At 43.3% G+C, this 5,631-nt stretch overlaps 1 pseudogene; it reads right to left on the reverse strand.

The window, feature by feature from the left end:
- Positions 1–293: 293 nt before the first annotated feature.
- Positions 294–412, reverse strand: LOC129673754 (small nucleolar RNA SNORA17; annotated as a pseudogene).
- Between the last annotated feature and the right edge of the window lie 5,219 nt (positions 413–5,631).

The following is a 5,631-nucleotide window of genomic DNA, read 5'->3' on the forward strand; positions in this document are numbered from 1 at the left end:
TGGTCCCAGGTGGCATCACCAACTACTCACATCGGTACCCTGGAGTCTCCAGTTCTGCCGCTCTTCATTGCGCCCACATCCTCCTACTTCTCTTTCTCTCCATTGCTTACTTGCTCCTCTTAGAGGTTGCTGGGGTCTCCGAGTGTCTGAGGTCATCTCAGGAGTGGCCACAGGAGTACTATGCCCAGATCGTGCATTCTGAAACTAAGCAGGGGTCATCTCAGGCCTGGTCACCACCCCCAGGCTTGCCTGGCATTAGACTTGTGGTCATCTCAGGCTCTCTTTTTTCAGGGAATGTTAGGCTACTGATCATTCAGATGTCCACAGGTCAGAACACTGAGCCTCACTCCTCTCTGCCAGTTACCAATGCACAAGTAACACAGCAGCCACTCCTGTAACACATCCAGGGACTTCATTAGTTATGTTTCTTGTTTCTATTGTAAAATATCTGGCTGGAGCAACTTAGAAGAAAAGGACTTATTTGGGGTCATGGCTTGAGGACATAGTCCGTCAGATCAAAGAAGCTGTAGGCAGGAATGGTTTTTACCTGTGGCAGGCAGAGCAGGGCGCTGTTCTTTTTCACACATTGGTGGACTGTGAGGCAGAGAAAGCAGGGTGCTGGTATCTGCTTGACTTTATCCTTCCTCCCTCACTATTCAGTCAGGGGCATTGGCCCAAAGGATGACACCACCATGTTCAGGGCAGATCTTACTATTTGACTTTATCCTTCTCCCCTCACTATTCAGTCAGGGGCACTGGCCCAAAGGATGCTACTAACGTATCCAGAGAAGATCTTACTCCTCATCTAATCCTGTCTAGAAAAGATATAACCAAAGGTGTGCCTCATTAATACCCTTCCTAGGTACTTCTTAATCCAGTCAACTTGACAGTAGCAGTTAACAATCATAAACTATGAATGCTGAGTGTGAAGACAAAATGATATAAAGGAAAATATATTGAAGGAAATTGTTAACTTATTTGAAATGATTAGGGGATAAAATTTGGGAGAGACAGCTAACAGGGACATGAGGGGTGGGTCAAATGCGTATCTAAAAATATCAGTGGCCTGGGAGTCTAGGAGCACAAATGCCTTTCCTGATCAAGTAGTTTTCTTAGTGTGTTCCTAAAAGAGCTCAGATACGATAGTAGCTGAAGGAATCAAGCAAGAAGGAGAGACAATCAAGTCACCGTACGCATAGTCATCTGAAGTGGCACAAGAAAGAGGTGGCAATAGGATTTGGGGGACATGAGAAATCACTAACAACTAGCAGAGCTAGGAAAGCTTGGGAGATCGATTCATATGCAGGACAAGATTTAGAAGAGAGAGGTAAGGTATGTGCATAGGGGTAGAGGGGGTCAATAATTTGTGTCTGTTTCAAAGTATGTGGGAATAATATGAGGAGGCAAAAAGTGACAATGAAAAATGCTTGAACAATCTGGCTGCATTGAGCACAGGAGAAAAGAACTTCAGCGACAAGAGTCTCAAATAGGAGTCATTGGAGGCCAAGCCAATTCCAGTCAGGAAGGTTGCTGAGTGGTCCTGTGCCCAACACTAGGGTATTTTGGAAAGCTGAATTTTAGAATAAAGGGAAGAGAGAAAGAATCAGAACCTGTTTGATAGTCAACTTGATGATATTTCCATTCACCATGAAAACAAATCTCTGAGAGTGCCTATGGGGGATTATGTAGATTATGTCAACTGAGTTACAAAAACCTACCCTAAAATAACTGAAAAAAAAAAGGAGAAAGGCAGCTGAGGCCTGAATTTCGAAGGCTGCCTGGAACTCAGCTTCCAGACAGAGAACAGGGCTTCTGTTTCTCTCAGGAGCAGCTAGAGCACTTTAGAGCGGGGCCTACATGCCCCAGGCAGGGGTGTGGAAAAGGTGTTCCACAGCGTGTTACAGTTTAGCTTTTTTATGATAAGATCGCGGATGGCAGTAGAAACTCACTCGGGCGTTCCAAAAATCTATGGCGATACCGAAGTGTTACAGCTCTTATCTGAGCACGGCAGAGGTGCTAGAGGAAGCACGCGCCCAGCAAGGCCCAGGTCCAGCAGGCCAGAAGGCAGGCCCAGTGAGGTGGACCCAGCAGGGGATAAATGACGAATCTCAGATGGCCACGGTGGAAGGCTGATGGTTTCGGAGAGCACACAACCCCGGGAACACGAGCGCACCCCCAGCACATTTATTTGAAATCAGGGATTTATGAACCTCGGGCAGTGGGAGGGATTTCAAGAGTGAATGCGTTTGATTCAGTGGGTCGGGGGCCAGGGTACTTGATTTACGTGTAATGGTACAGGGTATACTACTATCACAAGAGGGAAAACGCAGAAGCTCCTTCCAAGACCTGGGGTATTCAGATCAGGGGGTGAGAGGAGAAAACCCACTGAAAAACGGCAGTCCATCATCATAGACCAAGGTCAAATAAATGTCTATCTGGAGATGTCAGACTTCAGCCTTATCCAGCAGAGCCCCACAGTTGGAAATGTAGGACCTGAGATGAAGATGAAAACGGCTGAAGATAGAGGAAACTGAGATAGTGTGAATTAGACCATCCTTTGAGATAAAACCTTGGTTTGGTTACTTTTAAATAACTCCCATACCAGTCTTATCAACTAAATTTTTATAAGAGATTCCTGCATATATTTAAAAAATAGGTATGTCATGAGTTAGTGTGGACTCTAAGACATTAAAAGACAGATTACGTACTGAACTTTCAAATGTAATGTTATCTAGTGGACAAAACAAACAAAGAAAGAAACAAAGGAGCAAGAGCCTGGAAGTTTAACAAAACTATACGAAGTCCATTTTGGAAAAGAACCTAAGGAAAATCCAAGGCCTGAAAATATAAAGGTAACAAGTACGCTGGTGAAGGAACTGTGCACTCTTTGCTGCCCAGGACTCACAAGCAGTGTCAGCAAGTCACTCTGGAGAAAGAAAGATCCACAGCTTTGTAGTTCAGGTGCAAAGGGTTAATTCCTTGTGGCGAGCTTCTCCAAACAGCATCAGAATGGCAAGTTTTCAGCTGCCTCCTCCATGACCACAGGGAAGTTTTTCGATGGCTCTTAACACAGCTTTATTTAGGACTGGAGGAAAGCCAACTGTCTATTGTTCAAGTTCACAATTTTAGCACATAATGAACATTCACGCATTCTATATGAGGTCATCCCAAGAGGTAGACCTCAGTGTAGGACTTTATCTAAATAAATAAACAAACAAACAAACAAACACAATTCTGGAACAAACATGTTTTCCAGAAAGGCAACGATTTCAAAACAAACAATCCAGGCAGCCAGAAAATGGACCCTTGTTTCAAGTGTTTACAACAGGAAGATATCTGCTGGAAAGCTGAAGAGCAGCCATCAGGATCATTGCCCCTACTGCTTATTCTGCTGGATTAAAAGATAAAAAACAAAACAAAACAAAAACAACCAAATCCCCACCCACGCTCCCTGTCATTTTCCTGTAATTGCGGTGGAGGCCTACCTTGCTACCCACAGCCTATAATTAGCTTAAAACTCTGAGTCTTTTGGCTGGGGATGTAACTGTCAGTAAAGTGTTTGCTCCGTAAGTGTAAGGACCTGAGTCTGGAACCCTAGCACCCATGCCTAAAACTGGAGGAGGGGTCTGTAATACCTGCACTGGGAAGGTAATCTGGCCAATAGTAAACTTCAGGTTCAGTGGGAGACCCTGGTTCAAAGCTAAGGCGGAGAACAACTGAGGGGGACATCAGATAACACCCTGATTTTCATGTGGACACAAGTGTGTAGATACCAAAAGACAGAGGTGCGCACACACATGCGCACAAGAACTAAATTCAAATACATGCATGCATGCATACATACATACATACTTACATGAGGAAGTTTTTAATTAAAAAAAAAACCTCTATTTAATCTTAAAGACAAATTTTTAAACCATCGTGAGAACCCACCATGAATTTAGGACAGGAAAAGTGGTAGCTATGTTAACTCTGACTTACAATGAGCCCTACTAAGCTTTGTGAAAATAAAGAAGGTTGCCATAAACTCTGAGATTACCGCAAACGCTAAGAGAGACACTGCCCATGGTCATCTACAAAAGAAAGCCGTTGTTAGCATCCAGCTGAAAGTAGACAGCCACTCTGCCACACATACTCATCCAAGCCTTTGCTACGCACTTAGCACTGTCTATTAGGTGCCTACTGCCTTGCCTATTTAATATCAACGGCACACAAGCAGGCTCTAACGTCCAAAAGAATAAAGAGATAACAATGATTGGAAGGCAGGAAGTATTCAGTAAATATCTATTGAAAAGTGATATCAGGTAACTTTCTACATGTTGATTTGATTGGTTCCCCTCCAAGCTAAACAGACATGGAGAATATATTTTCTATATGTACAGCTATATCTAGCCTTTCGGGGAGGGGCTCTTATATACCCGGCAGACACACTGGAATACATGAACCGTTGATCTTGCAGTCAACGCTGAATTCACCTTGTTACATTTATGTTGTGTATGGATAGAGTTGTCACAGTGGCTTCCTGCCCATTTCCATTAGATGAGCTGCTGTATGCACTCAGCGTGAAGCCGAACTATGAATGCCGCTAAAACATTCATTGTCTTTCTAACACATGTCCTTCTTCATCTCATAATATATTTTGGATTAGAAAACTATAACTCCTCTGAGTGCAGGAAAAACACTCAGAGGGATCTCACAAGTGCTGCTTCCCACGAAAATCAAATGAGAACCCAAAACCAAAATCAAAATCAAAAATGGACTTGGGTTGGCTGCCTAACTTCACCAAGTATGGTCTGATTCCTTTCAGTTTCCCAGGAAGCTGCCATTTGCCACAGCCCTTCTCAGGGGCTTTATTTCCTTCTAAGAAAAGTACCACACAATTCTCCTGCAGATTCTGTAAATTAATCTTAGAGAGCTCAAAGAGCATTGAATTCAAAATTTGCCCATGTTTCCCCCAAAGTCTGCTTTTTCATGGGAATGGGCATTTATAGACTATCATTTGATGTAAAAAAAAAAAAAAAAAAATCCCAGCACTACATCCTTTAAAGTTGTTTTTATAAACCAGGTGTAGTGACGTGCACCTTTAATTTCATCGCTCTGTGAGGCAGGTTGGTCTCTGTGAGTTCGAGGCCAGCCTGGTCTACAGAGTGAATTGTAGGACAACCAGAGCTACATAGTGAAATCCTGTCTTGAAAACCCAAAGTAATAATAGTAGTGGTAGTAATAGAGCTAGAAATCTGAGAACTCATTTAAAAGTTAGCTATTTCCAGTGATTTTATATGCTACCTTAGATCTACTTAGACTCTGCATTGGAACTATCCTTCCACCCCACTAAGACTGCAGAACTATTTTAATGGTGACTTAAAGTCATATGAACTCAGAGTTCTTCCAATTCTGAGTATTTAGAATGAATATCAGGGAGTCTTGTGGAAGAGTGGGAGGAAGGATAGAGGGAGCCAGAGGGGTCAAGGACACCACAAAAACACCAACAAAGTAAATTAACCTGGGCCATGAGTGCTCACAGAGACTGAACCACCAATCAAAGAGTCTGAATGCACTGGACCAAGGGCCCCTACACATATGGAGCAGATGTACAGCCTGGTCATTATGTGGGTCCCCTAACAGTGGGAG

The sequence above is a fragment of the Psammomys obesus genome, unplaced genomic scaffold (genome assembly GCF_907164565.1).
Source record: "Psammomys obesus unplaced genomic scaffold, mPsaObe1.curated_primary_1811, whole genome shotgun sequence".
NCBI classification, from domain to species: domain Eukaryota; kingdom Metazoa; phylum Chordata; class Mammalia; order Rodentia; family Muridae; genus Psammomys; species Psammomys obesus.